Genomic DNA, 18,567 nt, shown 5'->3' with positions numbered 1-18,567 from the left:
ACCCGGTCTGGGGCGCCCTCCTCGTGATGCCTGGCTCCGGGGGTGGTAAAAGAGACAGAATGCTTCATTCCGGCCCTATTGTACCCCCCCCCCCCCCCCCGAAATCCGAGGCCCTAAATGTTTAGGTGTTAGCTAGCACTCGTGACAGTTATCGGCTGGGTGGTAATGGCATTACACCTAAAGCTATAACTAGGCCGCCAACGGTAGCCAACACAGAAATTTGATGGACGATGCTTTATAAATGCATTAACATTGGGCACAGCGAGAAACCTGTCATTTCACAAACACCTACATTATTTTTCTGAATACGTTTCAATCCAGGGATCTTAAGCCTAGTATTCCCATCTACATACAATGATGGTTTTATTGGCAAAGGGGACATTTCATGTTAGGTTGGGCTGAATTCCTGGTCCCTCCTTGACCGGCATAGTCTCCAATAATTAGAAGTGGTGTAGTGAGAAATGGACATGATCTCCATAGAAATGGAAATATTTTCCTACTTGGGCCTCGATTACAAGTTTGGGTGGCGCAGGGGTAGTTGGCATTCCCAGGTGGGATACAGCTGGGCCTGATAATAACTGGCCTTGAGTTACGCACAAAGGTGATAGGGTGCGGGAACACCGTGCCGGATTTTACAGGCTACTAAATATGGCCAGTAAATCGCATGAGGTTCGGGCTCCAAGCACTGCACAGTCCCTGTCTGACCCACTACTATGGCACAGGGCAGCGCAGAATTCTCTATCCCTTGCCAGTCCACAGCTTCTCCTGCCCCCTGATGCCCTACTCTTTTGTTGCACATGCAGGTGGTAAATGGGGTCGTTAATTCACAAGGAAACTGAAATACAATGTACAATTGTATCCAGAAAAATGAGTCCGTGTTGGGATAGGAATGTCCCCTGCATGGTGAATGGGTGCGCACTCCTACACTGAGTGCCCAACTACGAGTGAACATGGCATCTGACGGACAAGTTACGTACCTTCGGTAATGCTCTATCTGGCAGATACTCTGTCTTACTCTAGATTCCTCACCTTTTGAATATACCAAGGTGTCAAACTGGATTTGGAATTTTTTACCAGTACCCCTGCAAACTGGTAGGTGGTGTTGTAGGGCTATGCGCTGACATTGTTCCACTTTCTGGAAGTGATGTGAGGAGTCGCATATAAGCCTCACCAATGCTTACTGACACCAGTTGCTTTCTAGACCATCTGCTCTCAGATGCAGAGCCAAACAAAAGATTTGTGTGAACCAGTGTGCAGATCTCTAGAATTTGGGACCTTTGAAGTTGGAACAGGGTGCAGTTCACAGAACGGATACGATGGAAGAGTCGGTGAGGAACCTGTGTTTATATAGAGAATCTACCAAGAAAGAGCATTACAAAAGGTAAGTATCTTGTTCTTCTGATAGATTTTTTTAACCACAGATTCCTCACCTTTTGAATAGATGCCAAAGCACTACCTCCCAGGTGGTGGCTCTGTGGACTGACTCAAGGGGGGCAAAGACCCTTCTCGTCAGACCCAGCTGTCCAGACAGTAGTGCTTTATTAATGTGTGGAGCAATGCCCACGTAGCAGCCTGGCAAATATTCAGAACAGGCATGCTAACACAGTGGTAGCAGCCTGGGCACTAGTATAATGAACCTACAAACCTCATGGGGGCTGTTTCTTGGCCAATACATAGCAGATTTTAATGCAGAGGTCCTCGCTGTTCCATGGCTTCACTTAACTCCTGTATTTGCAGAGGCATTGCAGGTGGACCCAGAAATTTGGGCTGGCTCAGAACAAAGGACGGAATGGGCTCTGAAGGGGATCGGCTTTTGGAATGAGACCAGGAGTCACGTTGATGCCTTTGAGCCTTCCCTGAAGTGAGAGGCAGGAAGGGTCCTAGTCTCAATTGGGCTTTTTATGTTTCTTACTCATATTAGCCAAAGACTTAAAATGTGATAAAAGCTGGACCTGGTCCACGACCTTCCGTCCGACCTTGGCCAGTCACATGGGCTTGGCGATGTAGTTTGGCTTGGCATTTCTGATTGGCCTAGGCGGTTCATCAAGGTGTAGTCACTGCAGGCTTGGAGTCGTGTTAACTTCTGACTCCAGATACCAAAGACAAACCTGAGGGCGCTGTGTCAGACATTTGATTGCAACAGGGCTTAAACTTTGTAGTTTTAGGGGGTGACTAGGAGATAACACCAAGAGTTTAACAGTGCCTTTCCCAATGTCCCATTCTTTAGAAACGCTCAAAGAAAAAAATGAAGACATCATGTTATTTTCAGTTGAAAAGGGATCGACCTGTACTCAAAGGAGGTGGATTACTTCTTGACATAGGCTTCAAACGTGTGCGTCAAATTCAGCAATCAACTAAATGTATCCACTCCTACCTGGTCCTCCCCAGCCAAATCTGTGTGTGTGTGTCAACTTTCTTCTCTGTATCACCCAAACCAAAGCACCATTGCTTCTGCACAATCTCACTGATCTCACACTCCTGTACTTTTTTAGTGCAGAAGCGTTTAGTGCATTTGAACAAACACATTCCTGAACACCTGGGGGTCTATTAGGATGGCGGACTTTAGTCCGCCCGCCACCCTAGCGGTGCTGGGACCGGCCGCCAGTGGTGCAGCGGTTCCGCACTGGCAATTAGGATGCCACCGCCACGGTGGCATCCCCCATCCACAACATTGTGGCAGGCGGTGCTCTCAGCACCGCCCGCCACAATGCTGTGGATGCACCTTGTGCATTGGCATGCACAAGGTGACAGGCACCGCGCGGTGTCTGCCACTGTCCACGCCAATGTAGGGGGGTACCATAGGTACCCCCCATGTGTACCCCCCACCCCCCAACACTCCGGGGGCCCGCAACTGCCCCCCACATGCAGAATCCGCATGCCAGAAAGGCACATCTCCGCTTGCATTTTAATATGCATGGCACACCATATTGAGCCCCTTTTCCACTCGTCGACGAGCGGAAAACCGGCGGACGGTCTTTACATCCGCCGGGGTCCCCCCCGCCATCATAATATGGTGGGGGGAAAATGATGGGCGGGCGGATCTCCCGCTATTCTAATAGACCCCCAAGTGATTTAACTGGATCTATTATTTATTTACTGATGACAAACTGTTCAATGCCAGAAACTGTGTACTATCCTGGTTGAATTGCATTTTCGAAATTCAAAACCTTCATAAAGAACCTGCTTTAACTACTCTGAGCCTCATTTAGGATTTCGAAGAGTGGCAGGAACACCATAAACTGGTGGTCCCCCCACTCCAACAAACCCACGATTCCCCCACTCTATTTTCAGTTGGGGGAAGTGCTGGATTTCTATTGTCAAAGCCTCTGTTGGCTCCACAGTCTGTAACTCCTGACCCTGCAGTCCATAAACCAGGGCACGACTGGGTCACAGAGACAGCTGTCACGACCCACTGGTGGTTGGACTAGAGTGAATCACTGACAAAATAGTAAGTACAACAATATCGAGGTACAAAAATATCGTGACAAAAATATCAAAGACAAGAATATCGACATCCTATCTACATCATGGTAAGTACAAAAATATCGAGAGAAAAATATTGATGACAAAAATTTGGTTGTAAAAAATATCGTTTTTTAAAAATGTTAAAACAATAATGCTAAATAAAGTAAATAATACATATAATTAAAAGAAACAGTTAAAAATATTTAAAAATGTTTAAAAATAATAACTAATACATTTAGGGGCCGATTCGGATCTCGCTTGGAAGGGCACCAAACGCGATCCGGCCGAAAAAAGAATGAGCCGTACGCGTGTTTTCCGCCCGACTTGTACAGCTGTACGAGCGAGGAAGTACGATGTAAACAACGTGAAATTCACCGACAGAGTCGTTTCCGGGTCCAAACCGCTGCGTACGTCTCGTCCGTAAGTAAACCGTGTCGTGCAATGGATGTGATTTACGACCGAGTCAGTACGATGCACGCGTCGGACAGCCGGTGCGAGCCGAAGTTTCCGGCTCGCAAAACGTCCAAGAAGTTGCCTTTGGGGGTCCGCGTCGGACCCCCTGTCACCCGCAGCCTTACAACTTGGCCACAGGGGGAGACCCAAGGGTCTCCCCAACACAGGCATGTACCCCCCAGTGCACCCACACGTCCCCCCAACACATTGGGGGCCCGCAATACGCCCCCATAACATGTTTCCGCCACCCTTTCCATGGCGGTTCCACCGCAGCAGAAAGGCTGGCTATCGCCGGCATCATAATCATGCCGGTGGTGCTTGACCCTGATCCGCCACAATTGTAGCGGTCTAGCTCTGCCTGCCAGGCACACGGGTGGACTGCGACCGGCGGATATGTTGCGGGCAGAAAATCACACCGCTGCGGTCACGACCGCGATGCTAATCGGACCGGCGTTTTTCTGGGTTTCGATCACGGGCGGATGGCCGCCGCCGGTCCGGCGGTTCCCACCGCCGGACCAGTGGCACCCATCTGCCTGCCATCCTAATAGACCCCTTAGTATCCAGAGAAAACAAACCCATGCTTTAAGAGTTTGCCTTCTCTAAACAAAAAGTTTGCAGAGTGGATGATTTATACATGGTGTCTGCTTGGTAAACTTCACATCCGTAAAGGAAGCAATGGTGGCTCCCTTTACAAGTGAGATAGTCGCGCAGGAAGGGGATGCGGGGGGAGGGAGGGGTCGTGTGGGGAGGAGGGGGGTTCATAATTAAAAAAAAAAAATTTAAACCAACCTTTCCACCTGGTCCCTTGTCTTCACTGCTCCTGCTTTCCTGCTCTCCTGCCTCCGACAGGAACAGGAAGCAGGCAGCCAGGCTCCCTCCCCTAAGCCAATCACAACGCTTCAAGCAGTGTTGTGATTGGTCTGGAGCGCCCAAGAGGGCCGACCAAACAGTCTTTGCGCACTCAGGAGTGGGCAACCCACTCCTCCCCTGCTCGGAGTGCAGAGCAGCCCCGCCCAGCCACACGCCCGCAAAGCAAACATAAAATGGTAATAATTAAAAGTTATTACCATTTTATGTTTAGGCTTCTCGCACTGAGAGAAAGCAGTGGGGGCGACGCTCCTCTGCCATGGCGTTGGAGCTGCCCCTGTGTCAACGATTGCTTCATATGCATCAACATGGCAGGTATTTAAAGGCATCAAACTGGGACACATAAGACAGCACTGATAACATTGAGACACCACAGCTGATGCCAAGTTGACTATATCTCCGACAGATCCTGAGGCTGCTATGGGAGGGCCTTGATGGGTAGAGAGAGGGTGTCCACTTTCCATTCTTTTTTATCACAGAATATGTTTGTAAGGATGATCTGGTTTCCCTCCTAAATCGAGAATTTTTTATTTTATCTTTGGATACCTATGTAGCAGACTGATTCATATGGGTTTCCCAGTTCTTCAAGTCTAAGGAATTAGACCGTTCTTCCCCAGAGGAGACCCTCGCCCTCTTGGGAGAAAAGTTATGTCTTGGTGCAAGCCAAGTGAATACCTTGTGCTTACCGGAGACCTCTGGTTTCAAGAGCAGATTGTGACAGGTGTCAGTACATAGGGCCCCATTAGTATGGCGGGCGGACTTTGTACACCCGCCATACCCTCGGGAAACGGGACCGCCCGCTGAGCGGGCGGCGGTCCCGCACTCCCGATTAGCATGCGCCCGCCACACTGGCGGGCGCATGGCGCATCTGCAACATTGCGGCGGGCAGAACAGAGAGCACTGCCCGCCGCAATGTCACAAAGGCAGCCTGCGCTTTTCAATGCGCAAAGTGACAGGCACTGCGCGGTGCCTGCCACGTTGTACATTGAAATGCAGGGGGGTACCATAGGTACCCCTCATGTGCACCCCCCCACCCCCCAGAATCCCTGGGGGTCCGCTACGGGCCCCCAATGTCAAACACCGCCTGCCTTTCCTTGGCCTGCATAGTAATATGGATGGCTGTGTCTACCAGACACCGCCACCATATAAACTGCTTTTCCGCCCGGTAGGCAATCGGACGGATTGCCTACCGGCGGAAAACCGGCAGACGGTCTGCCCATCTGCCGGGGTCCCCCCCGCCATGGTAATGTGGAGGGGGGGAAATTTGCAGCGGGCGGATGTTTTTAGCGGGCGGATCGCCACCGCCATACGGGTGGTGGCGATCCACTCGCTATACTAATGACCCCCTTAGTTTGTAAAAACATAAGTGCCAGGACCCCACTGCAACTTGCACTACCCATTGCCCCTGCCAGTGATTCCAATGACAGTATCAACACAATTACAAAGCATCACACAAGTGTGACAATCCAGATTATTTTACGCCCCCAAAGCTATGTGATTGGCTTGGGCGGCAGGAATTTGACATTTGTAATGTATATTGAATTAATATACAACAGTTATAGTGCTTATTTGTAAATTAGACAGACATCGCCACCATGTGGCAGACTGTCCTAAGCGACAGTGATGACAATTAAGTGCCGGTGCCGAGCACAGGAAACCACTGGCTCAAATTATGCACTGAGAGGTGTCCAATTCCTGTATTGTATTGTATTGTAATTGCATTTATATAGCGCTTACCACCCCTGAGGAGGCATCGAAGGCCTTCTGTGAGAAGACAAACCCCAAATATCACATGCAGTGATCTTGAGAGTAGTTTTCAGGCATGACCAATACACCTCCTATAATGTTTAATTCCTACAGTCCTTTTACAAAATGTGAAGAGAAAACAAGCACAATAAAATCACCAAATTGAAATGACTCATGTCACACCTGAAGTGCGAGCATTCTTAAATTCTAGAATCAAGAGGAATGAGGTGCTAGTGGACAATCCGTTCAGAGGCTGCGATTTTCAGGTTATACGGAATATGGGGCCAGATGTATCAACATTACATTTTGCGAGTCTATAATAGCAAATTTTACCAATTTGCTATTATAGACTAGCAAAATGCAATGCATGTAGGAATTTGCTAATATTTTGCGATTCCTACACATTCCTTATTTGCGACTCGCAAATTGCGAGTCGCAAATAAGGAATGGCTTCCCATTCATTTCTACGGGCCAAGAGGCCCATAGGAAAGAATGGGAATTGTGCGCGCAATTTGCGAGCACCCAATAGGTACTCGCAAATTGCAAACGCAATTTCAAGGGTTCCTATAGGACACCCTGTTGCACCCCTGAAATGTGCATGTGTGCACATGTGGCGCACATTCATGCCCTAAGGCCATATATGTGTGCCACATGGCACTTTGAAAAATGCTAAAAAGTGCATTTTTTAAGGTAATTGAAAATTACCACCAACTTGAAGTTGGTGGTAATTTGTGATTCCTTACAGCAATTTCACAGTTTGCGATGACTACTAGAATAGCATTTAGGGAATAGCAAGTTGCGATTCTCTAAATGCTTGCGCAAAATAGGGAATCTTTTGCGTGTAGGGTTTTTCTTTCCTACATTGCACACAGCTAAATTACGATCGCAAAAACAGAAATTCTACGAATTTCAGCGTTTGCGATCACAATTTAGCTTGATACATCTGGCCATAGTGCGGTTTTTACCACACCCTGTAATTACCATTACCCCTGGGTGAGGTATTTACCTGGAGTGGTAAATGTGTTCTATTCCCAACTTTCAACTCGAAAATGAGGCATAGCATGTAGAACGGAATTTAGCGACCAGGTTATAATCAGGGCCTCAGCTTAAGTAACTGCATGACTGCTCCTTTTATTTTTTTCGTTCACATAAAAAAAATAATGAAGAAAAACTGATCCCGTCTGAAAAAATGGAAGTGCTTGTGGTTCTCTCCCATACTTGAGTATCACTTATACATAAATAAACTAGCTGTAAGGTTAGAAGTCTGAAACGGGCACTGCAAATGTTTGGGAATATCCAGAAAGATACGACTTTATGGACATTCTATTCGCAATAGCACGTCAAATGGAACTCCCATGGTAACAACACTTTCCCTCCAAGAAACGAGACTTGCAATTGTGGAGAATTCTGCGGATCATGATTTCAGAGATCAGTAGCTGTCTCTTCTGGATACAGACATGACTGACTGCCACAGGTCATTCGGTACAAGTGCCAGAGTCCCAAAGATGTTTCTGTAAGTGTGACCCTCTCAGGAAATTCCGGAGAAAGCCACAAATAAATCTGAAATGAGACACACCTGCTTTCGAAAAACAGCAGCCCCCTAAAAGACACTACCCTTTTAATTCCAACTGAACTGTCCTCCGTATGGCTTGAAGACAGCTTCGGCTGTCCTGCCTCTGCTGCTTTTTCTGTTTTAACTCCTTTCAGCTCCTGTAACTTTGCTAAAACATCTGCCACTTAGTGAAACATTGATGCTGGACTGAGCAGGCCTGATTTACTTTATTCAAGAAATATTGCATCCATGTTGGGGGCATTAGGGCGTTCAGCAGGCGTGAGAGCCTCAGTGAGCAGTCATTTGTTGTATGTAATATCCGGCAAAGCTAAACATGAATGAATGCATTAACCTTTTTATCAGAGAAAAGGTGGAGTCACTACAAAAGGATGTTGTCATTGTGGGGCAAGTGCCGTATTGTGGGGCAAGTGCGGTAAGATCTCACGCGATAAAACAGCAATGTCATTCAACTGATACATCTGACACTGTGCAATATGCACCAAAAGGGGCGTACAAAGAATGCAAAACTGATTTACGGACATTGCAATGCCAGTGACATCGTTGTTCCAATCAACAGGAGCCACGGTTCCCTCATCGCTGCAGAAGACAAACAGCCCTTAATCCCAAGTGTGAGGAAATCATACATTTGTAAGCAGAACACCTCTATCCACACCACCTTCAATGCTGTACGGGGCACCAGCCGCAGCCCGTCTTGGGAGTTCCGTGGGGCGGTAAGGCGGGGCGGGGGAGGGGCAGGGTGGGGGGTTCTAAAAACCGGAATGTGGATAATTGCAGGTAAGTAAACAATTAAATAAACAATTAATAAACAATTAATAAACAAAACGAATTTCGTAGCGTGCTCTGCATCGCAAAATGCGATGCAGCGTGCGCTACGAAATTCGTTTTATTTATTTAATTGTTTACTTACCTGCAATTATCCATATTCCGGTTTTTAGAAACCCCCACCCTGCCCCTCCCCCGCCCCGCCTTACCGCCCCACGGAACTCCCTCCACGGGCCGCGGCTGCGGGACACCATCGAGCCTATGAACTCAACTGTGCGAAAACCATACATTCGTAACGAAAACCCCTTCAAGCAACCTCATTGCTGGACAGGTCACCACCAAGCTTGCGACCCAAAGTATGAGTAAATCATACATACGTCAGCAGAACACCTCTATCCAGGCCACCTTCCTTGATGCACAGGATGCCACTGAGCCTATGACCCCCAATGGTGAGTAAATCATACATTTGTAAGCACAACACCTCTATCCAAGCTGCCTCCTCACTGCATGGGACGCCACAGAGCCTGTGACTCTAAGTATGAGTAAAGAACAAGATACTTACCTTCAGTAACGCCTTATCTGGTAGAGCCATGATCTAGCTGCAGATTCCTTACCTTTGAATTTCCCAGGCATCAGACTGAATCCGGAATATTTTCTTCAAGCAATACCCCTGATCACTGGGAGGTGGTGTCAGTTGGCTATGTGTGGCTTCGTTGTCTGTGCCGGAAGTGCTGTCCGCGTCTCGTTTATGGGCACCACCTCAGCACGCTGACGTAAGTTACTTTTCACGACTTTCTAGGCCAGAAGCGCAGGGATGAAGTGTACTGACACTTTTGTGCTTGAAAAGTAGGGCCCTGAAAGGGATCAGCCCTGACCCTAGAAACCTGTCCTTAGTGCGGGGAGGATGGGTGGGTCGGTAAGGAATCTGCAGCTAGATCATGTTTCTTCCAGATAAGGCATTACTGAAGGTAAATAACATGCTCAACTGATAGACATCTAGCCGAAGATTCCTTACCTTTGAATAGATACCCAAGCAATAATATCCCTGGAGGAGGGACTGGGTAAGTACAGTCTAGAAAATCCTGCAGTACTGAACAGTCGATATGGCTGTCCCTGCGGACTTGACTGTCTAGGCAGTAATGTTTGGTAAACGTGTGCTGGGATGCCCATTATTAGGTCTCGCACCTAGCGATGCAGTGCGCAGCACTGCTCGCGCAGCACGAGTCCTTTTGTAGAGGGTTCCAAAACGGAACCTGGAATCGCGTGCGATTCCTTTTGGGCCATGCTATTGGCTTTTGCGTGAGTCATTGAATGAAAGACTGCACGCAATTGGCCAAAGGCGGGCGCATAGCTCCGCCCACAGCCTATTGGTGTCTGTTACGAGCACCGGTCGTCATGTGGTTTCAATTATCGTGCCCAGACACGGGCACGATAATTGAAAGCACATGTCTGCAGTGGCGCGCACGCGCGCACCTCTCGTTTTGAAAAGTACGCTACACTGCTCGTTTTTATTGGCAAAACACCATTGCTGGCAATAACAAACCAGATGCTTGTTACTGGTTTAATGATGAGGTAACTAACACACACATTCTGTATAAAACAAGGAATACCTGACCTCTTTTCCTGGAAGACTTTATTTCATACTTCATTACAGGTAGGCACTCGTGCGACCTGACATCGACGGGAGACGCAGGGCCCCGCATGCTGCATGCAAGTTATTTTTTTGCAGGCCATGCAAAACGCCTGCCAGGCCTCGCCTGGGGGCGGAGGATCCACAGCCAGGAACCTGGCGCTTCTCCATTTTCTAAATGAGGCCATTGTACCGGTTCTGCCCCTCCCTGAATAAACACCTTTGTGAGGCACTGGTAGCCTGTGCCCGGCGTCCACCAGGCCGTGGGGCACTAATAGCAGAGCCCAGGGTTTGGATCCAGAGGGCCACACTGGGCAGACCAAAGAGGTACCTTGCCTCAAAAAAGAAGCAGCATTTGCACCCAGGCGGATCTGCATTAGCAGCGCCCAAAGGCCCTACTGCTGGTATATAAGCACTCTAGAAATGTTTAAACTAGCAATGCGTTTCGGCTATCGGGGATCCTCTGGACAGCACACAATCTCTGTCACAATGAAACGCTGCATCTATTCTCTCAAAGTGATGCCCGTGTGGTCCATGTCAAAGAGATGGGTAGCTAATCTGTTGCACAGCAATGAGAATATGGTCGGGTACAATAATTAGTATTTTCTGTTTACAGAACACGTTATTAGGGCTGCTCGTTCTGTATGTGATGTAACATCGTGTTTTATTGAGTGAACATTTCATGGTGACTTTAGGGACATGTGAAACTGGTCACTGTGAATGTTTTATGTCCAGTCAGGGGAACATTTCAGGATGGCTAATATTGGAATTTCATGACCTATGCGAGGGCATTTCTAACAACCATTTTGGTTGCAATTCATGACTCTTCTCTTATTTTCTGAAAACAGTGCTGAAGGGTTGGAGTTTTTTCCTTGTAAATATAGATGGGGGGAGGAATTCCCATGAAATATAGTGATTTTATTATATCTCAATGATGTTAATGACAGAGATGGTGGCAACGTTGATGATGATTTAGAGGTTATGCAGCACTGGATTGCGAAACCTTCCTACTGGTATAACCAGCGGTCTGAGACAGATATGCTGAAAAATACACCTTTTAAGGCCGTCTTCTAAAAAATAAAAACGGCGAAGACCTTGCACATCTCTTAACAAAAGTTTCTGTGATATGCCAAGATATTGCTAATGTATTGGCTCAACTGCTTTAAAAGGCTTTCCACTTGTTCCTAAATTACTGTCTGTGCTACTTCATTTTGAAGTAGCATGCAAATTCCTATTCGAGTGAATTAGCAGAATCCTATTTCTGAGAACCCAAACAATTGAAAACCCATTTACTAGACGCTAAGCTAGTAGTAATACACTTTGTTTGAAAATAATATAAACAATTTGTCAAGGTTGCCGGTCTGACATTGGCGTGCTGTGCAGTGGATACATTTTTGTAAAAAATTAAATTGGAATCATAGGCAATAAGAATAACAATTTGTGGCCACCATAACCTGGCTGCTGTATGCTTGCATTAAAAATAAAAATTCAAATACATTCATTTTACATATTACTATTGTTGTTTTTTAGGTCGAGCCTGGGCAGTGCATGCGCTGCTCTACGAGGCATGCTGTTTTAGGTAGGAACTTGAAGCCCTGCCCACTATCTGCCCACATTTTTCATTGGCTTGTGTCATCGCCCATTGTACACTGTGGCTGTTCATTGGTCAAAAGGCTTGGTAGTCCCTCCTTAATACCGCCTTGCTCATTTTGTAACCTCCCATGGCGACACCCCCTGATAGGTGTGTTGTTGCTCGGTAGGCTTTAATTACAGCCTCCGAGCACTATTTTTTCAAACACGCTCTCTCCTACTGCGTTTTAAAAATGTTATAGCACTCATTTGCAATGCAATAGGTCTCGCTGTTGCAAGAGTTTAAGCTATTGGCATTGCAAATGTCAATAGCTTAAACGTCAATGCCTTTTATTTTTCTGCCTTGCAAATGTCCACGACTGGGACCCAATGTGCTAATGCTGTGGAAGCAGCCTTAGCTCCGGTGGAATGAGCCACCTTCAGGAGTCTGGTTCATATGCAGAGCGCAACAAATCTTGATGCAGAGGATTACCCATCACAACATGGTCCTCTTCTGCACCGCCTGACCCTTCTTCGCTCCAACGTACCCCACGAAGAGTTGGTCATCCACCCGGAACTTGTTTGTGTGGTCAAGGTAGAACGCCATTGCTCTTTTTGGGTTCAAATGGTGGAGTTGCTTCTTTTATTTAGAGGGATGCAGAAAAGCGTGGAAAGTGGGCAAGCTGTCAGATTGTCCCACATGGAAAGGTCTAACCACTTTAGGAAGGAAAGAGGCCCAAGTGCAAAGCACCAACTTGTCAGGATATATTGTCAAGCAGGGAGGGTTGGATGATAAAGCCTGCAGCTCACTCACCCTTCTGGCAGAGGTAATTGCCACTAAAAAGGCTGTTTCGATGGTGAGCAGCTGAAGGGGACAATTATACAAGGGCTCGAAAGGAGCACTCATGAGGAAAGTGAGAATCAAATTAAGGTCCCATTGAGGCATAATGAAAGGGGCAGGTGGAAACATATGTAAAAGGCTTTTCAGGAATCTATGTACATTGGGTGATTTAAATAAGGAGGGTTGGTCTGGCAGGAAGGCAGACAAAGCAGAAACATTCCCTTTCAAGGTGCCCAGAGAAGAGCCCTGCTAGGCAAGGGTCAAAATAAAAAGCAACATATCAGAAAGGGAAACAGACAGAGGGTTAATAGACTTTGATGTACAATATGATACAAATGTGTTCCACCGGCAGCTGTATACTGTCCGGGTCGAGGGCCGCCTGGCTGCCAAGATAACACTACAGACTTTAGGAGGAAGGTCGAAAGCTGTCAACTATCACCACTCAATCTTCACGTAAGAAGGCGTAAAGTTGACAGGTTCGGGCAGATGACCCTCCGCTGCTGTTGCGACAGAAGATCCTCTCGAAAGGGCAGCCCGATCGGAGGATCGAAGCTCATTTGCAGAAGCTCGGGATACCAGACTCTCTGTGCCTAGTACAGAGCCACAAGGATGACTTGTGCCCAGAAGTTCCTGACCTTTTGGAAAACTCTAGGCAAGAATGGCATGGGCAGAAGGGTGTACAGGAGGCCTGAGCTTCACTTGAGATGAAAAGCGTTTCAGAGCAAGAGCTGTCTTGGAAACTCCAGCGCCCAAAACTGCAGACCTTGCACGTTGTATGGAACCCACCTCTCTATATTGTGCATCACAATGGGATACACTGTGCAGGGAAGTCGGAGAGACCCTTATTGGTTTACAGAGCCAAAAGTAGATAATACTATTTTGTGGTAGCCTGGGCAAGTAGTTAAGCTTATCAGAGGATAGTGCTAAGTATCTGTTGTACTCACAGAGGCAATAAATGGAACTCACACTCAAAAATGAAGTTGAGACTGATTGAGAGAAAAATAGCAAGTCTTAATATATATTTTGAACCAAGAACTTCAGTTACAGGTAACAATGTAATACATTTCAGCAATAAGCAAGGTAAGTACAAGCAATAAACAGTTGTGCACAATTACGCATAATGTTATCCTATGGAGAAAAACATAGAATACAATGAATCACAGTGCATTAGGACTTAGGGGCTCACTTTCTAGGATTTGAATGTTAGGGATTATAAATCGCCTTCTAGAATTCAAATGTTAGGAAGCCAGGGTCCAAAGTTCTACCAGCAGTTTCTTGGGAACGTCCCGGATTCGGCCGGGAGCAGGGTGCTGGGAGAGTAAGTAGCTGGCTCACTACGAAGAAGGAGGGCCAGCTGAAAACAGGCTGCACAGGGGGACTTGTAGGCATGTCTGAGGGCACTCAAAAGACTATATAGGTTCTAAGCACCTGAGGACCATGGGAGCACAAAGATTTTGGAGACTACCTGGCCGGTGGAGCTGTGTGCAGAGCAAACAGGTGATCTAAGCACTGGTGCGCAAAGTGCACCTCGCAGTCAAGGGCAAACACCTCAGAGGGGCTGGTGCAGTATGGCTGGGCCACTCAGCGAGTGGGTCTCAGGGCTGCAGTTCCAGTGCCTGCAATGCACAGGAGTAGCTCCTTTACTCCAAGGGAGTTCTTAGGCAATTTGGCTTAGTGCTGGAGGGCCGCTGGGGTTTGTAGAGGTCTCTCAGCTGGCAGGATGAGACAGTGTTCCGCGATTGTCGAGTGTTTGGGCAGCAGACAAGGTTTCGTGCCAAAATCGAGTCCAGGTTCTCTGTTCTCGGGGTCAGCCGCTCTTCTTTGTCCTTGGTCTTCTTGTGTCAGTTGAATCTGAAATTCAAGGCTCAGGGGTGCCACCTAAATATTACATTTAGGGGCGTTAAATGGAATACCAGGTAGTAACCAATGGGAGGCCTTCCATTTAGGGTGACTACATTCTCTAAATGCTCACCCTACGTGAGGGGTTGGCATGACCCTGCAGGTTATTTTCTCCATCTCCAAGATAGTGGAAAGTGAGCTGGGGGTCCACATCGCCTGCAACGCCTTAGGGGTGGGACAGGTTGACTGGTGACCCTTCTTCTCTTCTAATTTTCCTGCCTGTTTTCCTGCCGAAAGAGGGATCAGAATAAGGGGGTTGCCATCTGCTGCTAGCAGGAGAGGCATGGGTCAGAGTTCAAAGGCGCAATCGCCTTTGAAGCTTTACACCTTGGAGCTTTTCCTGCCTGAAGCACCTCCACCCAGGGCAGGCTTTGTTTCTAGCCCCTGGGAGCGAAGGCTCTCACCCCATGGGTCCAGAAACACGTCTAGTAGTGTCAGGCTGGTGGAAACCAGTCAGGAACACACTAGTAGTCTGTAGGTTTCAGGGGACCCTTCAAAAGGGTCCTCTGGGTGCATTTATTAATAAATCTGACATTAGAATAAGTGCAAGTTTAAGATGAGATGTTTGGTACCAAACATCCCATAATACTGTGAAGCCATCATTGAGCTGGGGAACTGGTAATGACGAGTGTCCAGCCCATGTACTCTTTATGGCTTCCCTGTTCACTTACAATATCCAAGAATTGACATGGATATTGCAGGGGCATATCTGCTCATACAGTTATGTCCTCTGAAGAGATATATTGCACTCTGCCTTAGGGTTAAGGCCTGTTAGAGGGGTGTCTTACATATAATCCGTGCAGTGTTTGTGGCCATGGCAAACAGGGATGTCTGGCACGTTGACTTTTCGGTTTTGTCTATACCAAAGCATGCAGTCTGCAATGGCAGCATGCGTGGACTAGGTGAGGGGACCCTAGGGTGGCACAATTTTTGCTGCTACCCTAGGGTCCGTCTTCAGTGCCAATGCCCTAGGAACCAGGGGTACCATTTACTAGGAACTTATAAGGGGTACTGAAGTGGTGCCAATTGAGAAACAAAAGATACAGTTTAGGAAGAAGCTCTGTCACAGGTGACCTAGTTGGCAGGTACCCTGTGCACTTCCAGTTGAAATCACATCCTTTTGCAGGCAAAAGGCGGGGGCTAAACATCTTCAAAAGAGGCACTTTCCTACCTGACCCACCCCAAAAGTAAAAGGATGAAACGAACCTCCCCCTAGAGAGTCTTCATCGTCTAAGTGGAAGAACCTGGAAAGGCTATCTGCATTGGCATGGGCAGTTCCAAGTCTATGTTTCACTTCAAAGTCCATTCCCCTTAGGGATATGGACCACCTTAGCAGTTTGGGATTTTTGCCTTTCATTTGCATTAACCATCAGCTTCTTCAAGGACCAAACCACAGCAAAGGCTTTTCTCTCAATGGCACTCCAATGCTGTTCCCTAGAGGAGAAGCCTGCTACTGATGAAAGCCATTGGCTGGTTGTGACCTTGGTCATTTATTTGGGTTAGGATCGCTCCTATCCCAGGTTCAGAGGCATCAGTCTGCACAATTAATTGCTTGGCATAATCTGGAGCTTTCAGAACAGGTGCAGAGCACATTGCTTCTTTCAGAGAGTCAAAAGCATTTTGACAGCTCACTATCCAGTTCACCTTTTTGGGCATTCGTTTGGAGGTCAGTTATGTGAGAGGTGTCATTATGGTGCCATAAAACCTCCTACAGTACCCAGTCAAGCCAAGGAAGGTCCTGACTTGAATCTGGGTTGTTGGCGCAACCCAGTCCAGAATGGTCTGGATCATGGGCTGTATGGGTTGAACTTGGCCTCCACCAACAAGCTGGCCCAAGTATACAACCTTCCCCTACCCTATCTGGCACTTGCTTGCCTTGATAGTGAGGCTGCATTTCTCAAAAACTCCAGTACTTTTTCATGGTGGATCAGATGATCCAGCCAGGTGGAGCTAAAGACAGCAATATCATGCAGATATCCTTCACTAAAGGATTCCAATCCAGCAAGGACTTTATTCACCAATCTTTGAAAAGTGGCAGGTACATTTTTCAAACCAAAGAGCATCACAGTGAACTGATAATGCTCATCTGGGGTTGAAAATGCAGATCTTTTGTTTGCCCCTGGAGTCAGGCCTATCAGCCATTACCCTGATGTGAGATCAAAAGTACTCTGATACTTGGCTGCTCCCAACCTGTCACTTACTTCATTTGCCCATAGGATTTGGGTGGGCATTGGTTTTGGTCACGGCATTTAGGCACCTATAGTCCTCACAGAACACCATCTCTTTTTTACCACCCTGGGTATGAGGCTTGGGGACTAAAACAACCGAGCTGGCCCAAGAACTATCAGATGGCTCTACGACTCCCTATTCCAGCATCTTGCTTCTTCAGCTTTGATGCTCTCTTTCACATGACCAGACTGCCTGTATATTTTATTCTTGACAGGTAGGTTTTCACAAGTGTCCACATCATGGATACACCATCTATCCTGACCAGGTGTCCAAGAGAAGAGCACAGGAAATCAATTTAAGACTTGCCTGCAATCAGTCTGCTGGTGGTGTCTGACATAACCACTCCTTCCACTGAACCATTTTTGGATTGCTGGACAGGAGGTCAGGGAGAGGTTCACTCTCTGCTTCCTGATTCTCATCTGTATCCATCAGCATGGTCACCTATACCCTGTAATGGTAGAGTGTAAGGTTATTTACATGGATGACCCTCCTGGGGTTCCTGCAAGAGCCAAGGTCCACCAGATAGGATAACCTCCCCTTTTCTTTCTAGGATAGGGTAGGGTCCAAACCATTTATCTTGGAAAGCCCTAGAAGGCACTGTCTTACAAACCAACACCTTCTTCCCTGGTTGGAACTCAACCATCGCAGTCTTTTGGTCATACCATTGCTTCTGGAGCACCTGGCAGGCCTCAACTTTTTTATATGTCATCCTGGAGCGACAGCCAAACATGCCGTCCACTATATCTTGTTTAGACAGGATGACCAAACAAAAGTTCAAATGGAACACACACTTAAGAATGAAGTCAAGATCGATTTAAAGAAAAATAGCAAGCCTTTTTATATATATTTTAAACTAATAACTTGAGTTACAGGAAAGCATGTGATACAGTTCAGCAATAAGCAATGTAAATACAAGCAATATACAGTTGTGTGCAATTAAGCAGAATGTTATCCTATGGAGAAAAACATAGAAAGCAATAAATCACAGTGCAGTAGGACTAAGGGATTCCTCTACTAGAATTCAAATGTTTGGGAGCCAGGTTCCAAAGTTGTACCAGCAGTTTCTCAGAAGCGTCCAGGATTCGGCAGGGTGCTGGGAGAGTAAGTAGCTGATGCACTACGAAGAAGGGAGGCCACCTAAAAATATGCAGCACAGGGGGACTTGTAGGCAAGTTCGAGGGCACTTGAAAGAGTGTAGAGGTCGCAAGTGCCTGGGGACGACGGGAGCACAAAGATTTAGGAGAATCCCTTGCCGGTGGGGCTGGGTGTAGAGTAAAAAGGTCATCCAAACTCTGGTGCACAAAATGCACCTTGCGGTCAGGGGCAAACACCTCAGAGGAGCTGGTGCAAGATGGCTGGGCCACTCAGCGAGTGGGTCTCAGGGCTGTGGACATCCCTCACCAGTTGCTTGGTCCTCAGGCAGTTGGAGTCTAACTTGGACTCTTGTAGTTGGTCATGGGTTGTAGGCTGTTCCGGTACCCTGATGTTGGTGCTGCTCGACTCCAAAGATCCTGGTGCCTCCAAACCTGATGA

At 47.3% G+C, this 18,567-nt stretch overlaps 1 protein-coding gene across 2 annotated transcripts in view; it reads right to left on the bottom strand.

Moving 5' to 3' along the window:
* The window catches only part of CFAP74 (cilia and flagella associated protein 74), a 927,349-nt gene that overhangs the window by 1,125 nt on the left and 907,657 nt on the right, over positions 1-18,567 (bottom strand). The window lies entirely within an intron of this gene.

Source organism: Triturus cristatus, chromosome 1_2, assembly GCF_964204655.1.
Source record: "Triturus cristatus chromosome 1_2, aTriCri1.1, whole genome shotgun sequence".
NCBI lineage: Eukaryota > Metazoa > Chordata > Amphibia > Caudata > Salamandridae > Triturus > Triturus cristatus.
Note: the sequence above shows the minus strand (reverse complement) of the source record. Positions and strands in the feature narration are given on the sequence as shown.